Source organism: Chrysemys picta, chromosome 8 (assembly GCF_011386835.1).
Source record: "Chrysemys picta bellii isolate R12L10 chromosome 8, ASM1138683v2, whole genome shotgun sequence".
Lineage (NCBI taxonomy): Eukaryota > Metazoa > Chordata > Testudines > Emydidae > Chrysemys > Chrysemys picta.
The window spans coordinates 29,502,437-29,515,868 of NC_088798.1; the positions used below are offsets into that span (position 1 = coordinate 29,502,437).

At 44.4% G+C, this 13,432-nt stretch overlaps 1 protein-coding gene across 2 annotated transcripts in view; it reads right to left on the reverse strand.

The window, feature by feature from the left end:
* Nucleotides 1-13,432, reverse strand: part of DDAH1 (dimethylarginine dimethylaminohydrolase 1) — a 168,126-nt gene that overhangs the window by 153,813 nt on the left and 881 nt on the right. The window lies entirely within an intron of this gene.

The window sequence follows — 13,432 nt, forward strand, 5'->3', positions numbered from 1 at the left end:
CCAGACAGCAGGGCTGCCAAGAGAATTTCTGGGCCTTCAGCCCCTTTTCATATTCTTTTAGAATATATATATATATATAAACTAACTATCAGAGCTGCCAGGGAGCAGACACTGATTATTTTTAATCCAATTATTTATAAATGCAATTAAAAAAATAGAATACTCCTTGATTTTCATTCAAATGGGACAAATGCCTCAGACTTGGGCAGGGAAAACTATCATCTGCAGTTTTGTCAATAAATAAAATGTTCACATGTAACCCCAGTGAAGGAATAATGCACTACCACACACTTCAGGACATGGCTTCCAAGCACACAGCCCTAATTCACATGTTGTCGAGCATGCAAAATGGGTATTCACACATGCCAGTACCTGATTTGCATGTGTAATAGCAATAAGTGTGTGTGCAACTTAGGTGCATGATTTGGCGTATATCGTTTTTTGAAGACCATTTCCTTAGGACTCATCCTGTGAGAACTTTAGTGCCCTCACCTCTCATTGAAGCCAATGAGTGATGAGGTGGTTGGCAAGTCACAGCATGGAGATTTTGATAGTAAATATATGAGTATTAATCTTATATTACACACGACACTTGAGATTCCTGTATGATGGATTAATAGTCCTGGCACTGTCTGCACAAAATGAAAATTCCACAACTGCACTTTTATTTCTCTTTGGTAGCACTGTCTGCTTTTGTATTTATACTGTAAATAGCCCGTTAAAAAGGAGCACAATAGATTTTGCATATGTTAGTACAATAATTACAGTACAAGAGCTGGCAACAGCCACGTGAAGGGAATGACAAACATTCAAAGAGGTTCATGTGGCATAAAGATACAAAACTAAGCTCAAGTCAGAGAGTTTTCCCACACTCCAGTTAAGTGCATTACCAACAGGCCACTGATGTACTTTATGTGATCACATGAAAACATCATTGTACATGGCATAATATAATGTATCCCTAAGGCATTTATCATAAGATATCTGTAACAGAGGTATTTAAACTGGTGTGTGTGTACCACAAGGATCAATGAACATACAGTTTTTAAGGGGGCTATGAGATAACCTGGCAAGGAAACATAGGTATCAACATGGGAGGGGGGCAGTTAACTCCATCCCTCTTAGAAATTTTACAGGAAAAACCAGGTAATCCTAAACCTAACCCACACCCTAAAATGGAAGGAACTCATGGATTTTTTCCAAGCTCTTTGCACTGCTTCTATGCTTAAATCTTTCCACATCAGTACAGTGACATAATGAGGCAGAATAGGGCACAGATAGCAATTACTGAAGGGTCCCTGGAATTTGAGAGAGTCCAAAAAGAAATATTTAAGAGAAAGAATCCCAGAGAGACAAAGTGAATGAAAACCAGCCAAACAAAAACCAGACAAATTGCAGGGATGGGGAGGCGAGTTGGGAACAAAAACCACAAATGGATAGAAGAGCAAGCAGGCAAAAAGATGAGGGGACATGGATAAGAGGAATCCAAACAGAAACAATGGGTTGGGGGGGGGGGAAAGAGAGAGAGCGCGAGCGCAAGCAGGTAAGAACGGACTAAATGGAGGAAGAATGGAGTGCAAGAATGGTGGGATTAAGAGATATGAAGAGATGAGAAAGGTAAATGGTGGGAGAAACTCACAGCTCTATTGAACTGATGTGTATTTTTCCTTTTTAAAAATGAATGCATGACCAGTGTCAAAATAACCTCAATGTGACAGACATTCATAGTGGTGGGCATTATGAAGTGACTGAATCTGCAGTAAGAGGCCCAGGCCCAACAGCGTGTCCAAGCAGATGAAATGATGGGCATTAAATGGGAGAATTGCTCCTTTAGAAAAGCTATGCCATTCCAAGTGAGGGATCGCTTAACCAGTAGTGCAGGTAGGGGGGGAGCAGGGGGAGCGGCTGCTCCCCCAAGCACTCACTCGGTGCTTCCCAGCACGTCCAGGTCTTCGGCGGCACTCACTTCGGGCTCCACTGCATGCATCTTGCGACGGCTCCTGCGGCAAGTGCTTCTCCTGCTCCCCCCCGCTCCCCCCGCCCTCGCTTTATGGCGGCCGGGTGATGCTCCCCCATGTGCCCGCTGGGGGGGCGCCTGCTACCTTGCTTGGCTGAGGACTAATCCAGTGCGGCTTTCCCACAGGCAGCTCCGGGTCGGCGGCAATTCGGCGGCGGGTGCTTCAGTCGCTCTGGGTCTTCAGCGACAATTCGGCGGTGGGTAATTCGGCGCAGCGGGTTCTTCGGTGGCAAGACTTGGGTTTTTCTTTTTTTTTTTTTCTTCGCTGCTTCACAGCAGGTGGTGCCTTTTTTTATATGTTTGCTCCCCGTGCTCTTAGAACCTGGCTATGCCACTGCACTTAACAGGGGTAGCTCCCCAGGAGCACAATATACTGCACATGCATTCAGTGTTAACAGAAGAATAGCCATACTGAGTCAGACCAATGGTCCATCTAGCCCAGTATCCTGCCTTCTGACAGTGGCCAATGCCAGGTGTTTCAGAGGGAATGAACAGAACAGGTATCACCAAGTTATCCATCCCCTGTTGCTCATTCCCAGCTTCTGGCAAACAGAGGCTAGGGACTCTTCAGAGCATGGTTTTACAGCCCTGCCCATCCTGACTAATAGCCATTGATGGATCTATTCTCCATGAACTTATCTAGTTCTTTTTTGAACCTTGTTTTAGTCTTGGCCTTCAGAACATCCTCTGGCAAAGAGTTCCACAGGTTGATTGTGCATTGTGTGAAGAAATACTTCCTTTTGTTTGTTTTAAATCTGCTGCCTATTAATTTCATTTGGTGACTCCTAGTTCTTGTGTTATGAGAAGGAGTAAATAATTCCTTATTCACTTTCTCCACACCAGTTGTGATTTTACAGATCTCTGTCATATCTCCCCTTAGTAGTCTCTTTTCCAAGCTGAAAAGTCTCAATCTGATTAATCTCTCCTCATATGGAAGCTGTTCCATACCCCTAATCATTTTTGTGTAGAGCTATTATTATTCGGCAGTAATTCAGGAACCAGAACATTCAAAATGCAAATGGCATCATCTTGAGAGTTTTACAAGTAAAATTCCTGTCATAAAGAAGACAGGGAATTAAGGAAGAGCAGACTCCAGCAGGCAAATTCTTAGCCAGCCCATCTTCTGAGTCCTAGAAATACTGTTGACCTGGGCTAATAAATTTCCCTAAGACATAGACATTCTCTTGGCCCTGATCCCAAGTTCACATAAGAAACCATTTCATAGGCAAAGTTCTTATTTATGGTTACTCAGCTCCCATAGTATTTTATCTGAGGTGGCATTTTTAAAACCTCTACCACCACACACGCTACTGGATGAACTGTCTCTTTCTTTGCTTTATAGATTTGTAACTAATCTAGCAAAATCCCATAAATATTGGGATGCTTCAGTGCCCTACAGTCAGACAAGAGCTGGCTGAGGAGAAAGCTCATTAGCATCGAAATGATGGTGACATGCAGACTGAGGCTGACAGTACATTCATTTGTTAAGTCTCTTGTCATTATGCCAGCTGTCCCTGAGGAACGGACTACGTACCAACTGTGCCGCCTTCAAAGTGTGTGATATTCAGGCAAGAGAAAATCTCTTGCCATAAAATCAAGAGAGAATCAGGAGTCCCTGCCAGGTCACTCCACTAGCATTTCAACTTCTGGAGTCCATGTGCCAGTTTCTCTGATTCACTGCAGACTCTCCATGCCTCTCTAGTAGCACAAATGGGTCATAAAAGCAGAGGAATGGCACACTGGGGAATATCCCCAGGATCAGAGGTGCCCCAGGGAAATACTCTTTCTGGAATCAATGAATTTAAGTGTGGGCCTGACAACTGCTGTTTGTAAATGTTCATATGGCTGAATTTTTGTTTGACTCACTATTCACAAACAACAAATAATAAAAGGGTCTGAATTGAAACTTGGTTTCTAATTTAGTTTTGCAACCAAGTTTTTCTATTATTCTGCCAGTTCTATTCCTAAACAGGATATCTCTAGTAGTGAGCTCAAGTAGGTGGCCTGTAACACCAGTGTACCTTGCCTCAGCGTGGAGACATGGTATCTGCCTCAGTTTCCCTCTGCTGGCACCATGTTTTCACAATGTAATGCTCTGCATTCTTCAGTTCTTCTGGTGTTCTGAGGTGGCTTGTAGTTGTGTAATCCTAGGTTATGCCCTTTAACCAAACCTCTATGCAAACCCTTCACTTCCCAGGGATAACAATCTATCAATCCTATCCTGCCTCAGTAATCCTTTAAAAGCCCTTCTCTGGACTCAGTAGTATTTCATCATCACTTCCCCAGGACACAGCTTCCTTCAGCCTTTCCTAGCTGAATAGCCCTTTCTCCCTCTCAAGCAAGAGATTTCTGTACCACTTCTCTAGCTGACACTATAGGGGTGCAGGGAAATCCAGTCCCTCTCATCATCTCAGACGCCACCTCCAAGAACATAATAAGTGAAGCAGCGGTCTGCTTCGGCCTCTATGTTTGTTTCACTTATCCCCAGGGCTACTTACCACAGTGGCTGGCTTGCCTTTTAGGCCTTCACTCTGGCCCCTTCCTACGTAGTCTCCCACCACTCCTTCCTAAACCTTCCCCAGGCCTCTTAAGGCTCAGCTCCTTACAGTCTCCCAGGCCTCTTTAACCCCCACACCTTGACCTGGAGCTCTCCCAGACCAAGCCACAAGCTCGTCTCATATGGTGGCATCAACTTTTAAAGGGGCCAGCACACTTGTTACAAAGCCTATAGCGAAAGCTAATTGTATTTAGTCAAGGAGGGGTAGCGTCCAAGAACAGGGACAAGCCCAGGGAGCTGGATTCTGCGCTGTGTTTTTCAGGAGGTGCTCCACAAAAGGTGCAGTCCAGGGTTTGAGGTTAAGGATGGCTTTACGACACGTCTGCACCTCCCCAATTCTGGGCTGATCCAGGAACTCATGACAGGCTCGCACAGCTGCCTATGCACTGCTCTAACGCTCGGAATAGCTGCAGTGCAAAGCACTCCTGCCACTCCTTTTCCTGTCCTCAATTTGCCCATGGCATGCCCTGTGCAGAAGGGCAGCGTAGGGCTACTTATAGCACGCTTACAACAGCCCTGAACTAGGGTACTCCCAGGAAACTGTTTTGGCCCCTTTATGCCACTGCAGTTGAACAGATACACTCACCTGTAATCCTAGCAGGTAAGAAAAGAAAAGAATCTGCCTGAGACTCTGGGCTTTACTCCTGTGCTGTGCTGACAGTTAAATGAAAAATATTACAATCCAGAATAACTGGCTATATTTGACCGCATACATCTTACCAATATCCAGGCTCTAACAGACTCTTCTTTCCAGCATTCACTTTCCAGCATCAGGAGCCTCTCCAGCTAGGTCAGTCAGGCAGCTCAGCCTCAGAGACTGCTTTTATGCATTACCTTAATGAGCCTGGGTAACTAAGCTTAACAAATCCCCTGCTCTGATTAATTAGATCAGCAAGGAGGCCCAGTGGTTGTCCCTCAGCCCAGGGAAACTGCAGAGAAGAAGGGGATAAGACAGGGCTAGGGACAGAGGAAGGAATGGCATCCCACTCACCCATTCTTCAAGAGCTCTCTAGAAAATCCACACACAGATTCTAAATCTCATTTACATGGATGTAAAGCAGAAGCAATTCCATTGATTTCAACTGGGTAACTCAGAATAATGCATGTATAATTGAAATGAGAATCTGGCCCCCAGTTAAGATCTTGATCAAGGTTCAAAACTAATCCTTACAAATCCCCTTGGATGTTCCTGGCTTTCTGAGCAACATTGCCAGTTGCCTATACATATCCCCAGTATTGTTTACACAGATGACAGAGGTTTGCCCTGAATGCTTTTGACTTAAGAGTGTTCTCATGTCAAATTCTGAGAGACCTACCCGCTCAGTCACATCCACCACATTTGGTCCTGCATAGACATTAATTCCAGTGCTCTTTTTCTAAATTGGCAAGAGCTTTAACGATGTTGGCTCTCAGTTTTTAAGAAAATGCTGATAATATTCTAACTACCCAACTTTGGAGATGGGGCTCACAGCATTTAGCCTGTAGTAAGGGGCAGTGTGGAGGACCAGAGGTGATGGTTGATATTCCCCATCCTTTCCTTCCAGCTTCAGAGCGCCAGCTCTTCAGGACGAGCAGCTCAGTGCTCCCCGCAAGCACAGGGGCTGTTATTCTGAATATCCCTGACACAGGCCATGCAAGGTAGGGGAGAATTCTTCCTTCCTTCCTTCCCTAACCTCGCTAGCCACAATCTAGCTCTTTATTTTGTAAATATTTCAGGCCTCAAATGTAGGATTGGGGTTTCTAAAGGAAGCTTTTACACCAGCTAATATTAATAGAAACACTTCCATGATTTTTTTAAATGTCAGTGGAACACTTTTATTTTTTTAAACATTCCTCTGTGGTGCTCACAAGCCAAACACTGTGGCCTTGTGCTAGTGCATAGAACTATGAACAGATCAGTCTCGCTTCCCTGTCAAGCTAAGTGAAGTCACAGCATAACTGAGTAAAAGAATGTTTGTACATTGAACATTCCCCGTTTTCAGCGTGAATAATCTAAAAGAGTTATTAGTAATACAAACAAGGGGCATTTTAATCTAGGATTTTTATCTAAAGTTATGTCTGATTAGTTTTCCAAATAAAGAGTTACGGGTAACAGAATCGAAGACATAGCTGAAACTCTCCTACCAAACCTTGCAGTGCAAAATTCAACAAATCTCTGCTAATCTGGAAAATCTGCCTCTCAGTTTTAGAGTAAAATCTGGAAAATCTGCCTCAGAGCTTTAATCTGGAAAATCTTCCTCTCACCTCTCTCCCTGGGCCCCTGGAATGCTATGGATTCTTATGATTTTGCTGTCAATCCTTTTTATAGCTTCCTTCCCCAGCACTGGATTTTTCATTCATCGAGAAAGGTGCAATAATGAAATAGGGACCCATTCTCCTCTACGTATGAATAACCTGCATATGGAAGCCAAATACAACAGTTAATTATGTTATAGTCACTGTGGTTCTTCAAGATGTTGTTGCCCCTCTCCAGGTGTGCATGCACCTCATGTGTATGAGACTGCACTGTTTTGAATAGCAGTGTCCATCGGGGCCACGCCTGCGTTGTGCATGTCACTGTGACACCCCCCCACACCCCAGCTGAGGACATAAGGTCTGCAACTGTCCCTCAGTTCCACACGAATTCAGAATCCCAGATAAGGAGGACTCTGAAAAAGAAGAGACGGAGGATGCATCATGGAGTCTATATGGTCAACATCTCAACGAACCACAGTTGCTATAAGGTAAATAACCATTCTTTTTTCTTTGAGTATGTGTCTGTGTGGACACCACTCTAGGTAACTGATAAGCAATGCCGATGTGTAAGGTGGGACCAAGGAGTACCAATTGCCACTAACTAAACAGTCTGTAACACTGCCAGACAAAATTTTGCCCCTGATCGTGCAGCCCGGTCAATGGCATAGTGTTTAATAAAAGTAAGGGATTACTCCATGTAGCTGCCTTGCAAATTTCAGATATGGGGATGTTCCTGAAACACTCAGAGGATGGAACTTGCACTCTAGTCAAATGAGCTTTAATATTTGGAGAGAGAGCTGTACCTGCCTATGGACCTCCTTGTGGCTTGAGGTAGCCCTGCAGGCATCCTACCCTCATTCCCTCTTCGTTCCTTGCAATGACTTAGTCTCAGACCAGAACACTTAAACAAGATTCCCCCTTCGTGAGGTCTCATTTTGTTCAGTCATTTCCAAAACACAGACTCTTTTAGCCCTAAGCCCTGCCATTCATTCAGGAGTCTGACAGACCTCCTTGGGATCTCTGTTGGTTCAGGCCAGCTTCCACTCCTGGGCTGAGGAATCACACAGCTCTCCTTGGAGTCTCTGTTCATTCAGGCTCACTACAGCCTTAAACCAGCTTCTCCCCAGCTGGCCTCCTTTGTAACTCAGTCCCTTTCCTCCCTGGGCTGAGAGAGGTCAGCAGTTCTTCCCCTGCTGCTGTCTTCCCTGTTATGAGTAGGGGTCTACTTAAGTCATGGAGAAATCACACATTTTACGTGGGTTGGTCATGGCATAAATAGTAAATTTCATGGCTGTTAAACATCCATGAAATTTGCTAAATGCCATGACCAATCCACGAAAAATATGTGATTTCTCTGCAACGTTTTTCAAACTGGGGGCCCTGATCTAAAAGGAGGTTGCAAGTCCATTGTAGGGGGTTGTGGTATTGCCACCCTTACTTCTGCGCTGGTGGTGGTGGTGGTGGTGCTGCCTGAACCTGGAAAGTGGGAGAGCAGCGGTTGCTGGCCAGGTGCCCAGCTCTAAAGGCAACACCGCTGCTAGCAGTAGCAAAGAAGTAAGGGTGGCAATACCATGATATAGGCTTCACAGCTTGAGTAGGATCCACACAGACATGTTTAAAGAACTGTGAGTTTCAACTTGTGCAGTTTCTGGTGAATTCTCCATCTGGGAGAGAGACTATCGCTTCCCCATCCAGGGAGAAGCCAGAAACCCACCCTTTTAACCCATGTCTCAGGAAATCAACAAAAAGCAAAGGGGCATCCACATGGATGGCTCTTGCTTCCAATCTGTTGTGATGCCCCACAGGGACCATGCTTCCATGATCTAGCCCTACAGTCTGTGTGAGGTGCGAGCTATACATTTTAGAAGGGAAAGCTGCACAATTTAATATAGCCTGCAACTGTCTTAGGTTCCTTGTTTTTAATGTGGGGTTAGAAGGAGGAAATTAGCTCCCCCTCCAGTTCCATGGAACTGGAAGCCCATGACACCCTGGAGAGGAGTCAGTGGAAAGCTGTCATATCAAGAAATTGTTACCCTTGGCTATTCTAGCTGGGTATCTAAAAGCCAAACTCCCCCTGCAGATGTGGAGGGCAGCATGGGGCACATAGATATCCAATATATCAGAAAATACAGGCACAGACTACAGAAGAGCTGACAGGTTTGAGCCCAGCTAAAAGAAACAATAAGTTGATAGTAACGCAGGGAAAGTACAGATAGGAAGCCCTGCACCCAGGAATTCTGCATTAACTGCGCAAATCCAGGGAGTAAAATCTGAACCCACTTAAATTTTACATGTTGAGGCCTTCCTGCTACTCCACCGCTCTGCCTGTATGTTGCTTAATTTGCCCCACTGGATTAGCACCTCCTGTGAGTCATTTGGATGAGCCATTGACCCTGGAAGAGCTGATTTTGTGCAGCAGGAACCAGCGGCTTGGCAGGAGCAGCAGAAGAGGCCCAATCTATGTAAGTAAACATTAAAAAAGGAAAGGCTAGGGGGAGAAAGAACTGAAACAGGGCAAAGGAAACCAAAGAAGAGGGAACACATAGGAGGGGATGGGTAAAGGAAAATGAGAATGGGAAAGAGGAAATTAAAAACAGTACAAAAAGATTTGGGTTCTGGTTTTAATCAGAACCTTCCCAAAAGTTCACATAACTACAACCTTTTGATGTTCTCCTTTCCAATTCTGGGTATGTACTTTCAATGGAACCAGCAACACCGAGGGGAATATCTGTTCATAGCCCCCAAATCCCTGAAAATAGTCTTGAAAGACTGAAATCTTTAGGTAGGGAGATACACCCCTCCATTAATTTCCTTTTTGGTATGGTTCCTGTGACATGTCATTCCATATTCTTTATGAAAATATGCTTATGATATGAATATGACATAACTGAGATATACTTTGTCAGATGGCTCATGTGAGATATCATTGGAAAGGTTATGATTTACTGAACGTGATTATCCAATTTGTATGCCTGTATCATTTCTGTATCTGAAGTTAGGAATATTGACTATGTATCTGTATTTCAACTATGCAACTTTGTTTGATGCCCAATGCTAACACTTCAGGTACAACAATTGAGAAGCCAGACAGGGCGGATGGCCCATCAGCAAGGACAATGGACTGTGAAAAGCTTGGCCTTCCTGTGGATGCTCCATACTGCCCCTGACTCATGGACGCTGTGATCCTACAGAGTCAGGTGGTCTTGTCACCTGATACTAAAACATTACCTGGGACTTCTTGTACCTTTCCACTGTAAGGGAAGGGGGGGGTCAAACTAGGGAAACAAAGGATTCCTGCCTTATGCAAATCCTATTTAAGGGTGGACAGTGAGGTAATCAAGGTTGTCAGTTCTCTCCTGCTACCCCACACAAGATGACTGCTGGAAACAACTAAGGGGGAACTGGGGGAAAGAACTGGACCCAGGCTGGAAGGGCATCTGGCCTGTGAAGAAGATTATTAGAACCACATTTAGGGTGAGAACTTATAAGTAAACAGTTTATTTAGTGTATTAAGCCTAATTTGTGTGCTCTGTTTTATTTTCTTAGTAATTTGCCTTGTTCTGTCTGCTACCTCCTTAACCACTTAAGATACATGAGTTATAGTTAATAAATTTATTTCTGGTTTACAATATAACACAGTTTATGTGATTTATAACTGGGAGGGGGTGGGGGAGAGTAGTTGTGCATACCCTCCTCCACATTGAGGGAAGAGGCGAATTTCATCTTATTTTGGGTTTGTGCTCCAAGGGTGGGTGGACATCTGGGTGCTGTGGAAAGTTTCTTAAGATGAGTCTTCCCTGAGCTGATCTGCAGCTGAGTGTGGCCCTGCCTGTGTGTGTCTTAGAGGAGGTTTTAAGAGCCTGGCTCAGCAAGGCAGGTTAAAGGGGGCCCAGGCTGGCAGAACAGGTAGACTCAGTGGTATCTCAGCACATCAGGTGGCTTCCCAAGGGGTCCAACCCGTCACAGTTCCATTGGAACCCTTTTCCCGGAAGAAATGAAAGTTCAGACTCTAGGCTCCTAAAGCACAGGTGCTAGGGAAATGCAAAGAGAGGTGGCCTGTGAAATTAATGTTATATATACCCAGTAAATATATATAACCACGAATATAAGAAGTTGTCCCAAATGCTTGCTTTGTACTAAGGAGGCTGTAGAATCATATAAGCGTAGGACTGGACGGGATGGCTATAGCTCATCTAGTCCTGACCCCCTGCACTCAGGACAGGACTAAGTAATAACTAAGTAATAACATCCTGACAGGTATTGGTCTAACCTGCTCTTAAAAACCTTCCAATGATGGAGATTCCACAACCTCCCTAGGCAATTTGTTCCAGTGCTTAACTACCCTGACAGTTAGGAAGTTTTTCCTAATGTCCAACCTAAACCTCCCTTGCTGCAATTTAAGCCCATTGCCTCTTGTCCTATTCTCAGAGGCTTTTTTCACCCTCTTCCTTGTAACAACATTTTATATACTTGAAAACTGTTATCATGCCCCCCACCCCCCATTCATTCTTCTCTTCTCCATCATTGGAGGTTTTTAGGAACAGGTTAGACAAATACCTGTCAGGGATGGTCTAGATAATATTTAGTACTGCCTCAGTGCAGAGGACTGGACAAGATGATCTATCGAGGTCCTTTCCAGTTCTACATTTCTATGATTCTATGATTTATCCTGGATAAAATTGTATCAGTTACAGATTCAACCAGTCACAGGTTCAAAAGGAATTACAGATCTTCACATTAAAACATCTGAGGAGAATCATACACCTGCAAAATAGGAAAACCTGGAATACTGGAGAGCTCAGAGAGTTGGAAACAGGATAAGAAACCTTTCATCTCCAGGTCACCAACTGCAATTTTGCCAAGTCAGTAGGGATAGAAATGGTTAATGGAACCACTTAATGGTTATTGGTGGCTCATGTGAATTAGTTGGTGGTCTCAGGACAATTATTAATGGGTAGGTATGCAAATAAAAATGCCTATAATCACAAATAGCACTAATTGGTGACTTATTGTCAATATTGGGAGACAGTCAACGAGTTGCATGGGAATAAAGAATTAATTACCCTTGCAACCCTGTTTTTAGGTCAAGTTTTGAGGCAATTGATGAGAAGGGAAGGGAAGGGAAGCATTGCCTGCCACCACTCATACTCAGGGAATATCTAATCTGTGAAGAGAAGGCCTGGAGCTGCCAACCCATCACCTTTCATGAGCCGCAAAAACACCATAGACAAAAGCCCAACAAATCTGGCATTTGAATTAAATTGCAGCAAGGGAGATTTAGATTAGAATGAAAAGAAAATGATGAAAAGATTAAAAGGATGAAACACCACATTAACCCTTTTGTGGCTGCATTCAGGTGCAGGCTCTGAGTCGTGGCAGAACGCATATACTATACTCATATAAATTACAACACTTCAAAGTATTTGGTGTGGCTAATCTAGTATATCAACATCACTAAAGCACATATCTGGGACAGCTGCTCACCTGCTTTTTGCCCCCAGCAATGTATCAGGCACATGCACTGGCACACAAGGAAATGTAAATCTTCAAGAAAGAGAGAGAATAATCTGTTCTTTTAGACTGCACACCTGCCTTATCTTCTCAGCTCTCCTAAACTCCTCCGGGCACTGCCAGATTACAAGATTAGCTGCGTTTTTTCCTTTCCCTTATGGAACTCGGAGCAAAATGACTTCGCAGATGAAAACAAAAACAAATACATAAAGTTGTGATTCTGTTATTCTAACCAAACCGCAGAAAAACACTGGCCCAGAACCAAAATCCCTTGAGGGCATTGGGGAAATTTGGCCCCAGATCCAAACTTTGCACTGGTCCCTATCTCTATAATGGGTCAAAACAAAATCACCATCCAAATCCCCCATTCCACCCAAACTCTGAGGACTGTCAGATCCAAATGTGAACTTCATGGCTTGGGTCCATCTCTAAAACAATGTAAAACAAACGCAGCTGTTCAGTCATATCCCTAACTTAATGTGGTTAACATGCCAGGATGAATTGATGATATTCATTCTTGAGGCACAACGATCATCAGTAAACTCTCCAGCGGAGGAAACCCCCCAAGCCCCTCCCCCAGGCTCAGAAGGGAAGGATTGAAAACGTGCCCACAGATTCTCCAGTGACCTGTATTTTTGGTATGCAGGTCAAAGACCCCTGATTTCCTCTTTCTAAAAGGAGCTTGGTGGCTGCTGCTGAGGCTGCATCATCCCCATCATCGGATGGATGACGAAGCTCACAAGACTTTCACCAAATATGGAACTGAGCTGGAAACATCCTAAGTTTGTGCTGAAGCTGGAAATAAGACTCTGGCAACAGACTCTCTTCTCTCTCCCTCATTGCAGAGCCTCAGCAAGGCCAGGGGCCAGTGCAGCCCGTTCCCTTCCAGCATGGGGCAGCATCACCTCCACAACAGTGACAGCTCTGGGGGCGGCTGCTGCTGAGACCAGCTCCAGTGCAATGACAGCCACACAAATGCCTCTTTCTGTCTCCTTTTCATACTCTCCACATTCCCACCCTGGCACCATATGAAACATAACTGAAACAGGGAGACCATGAAAGAGCCTTTAAAGCAGAAATGCTTCCAGTAAAATACTTCCATTGAGCTGGAA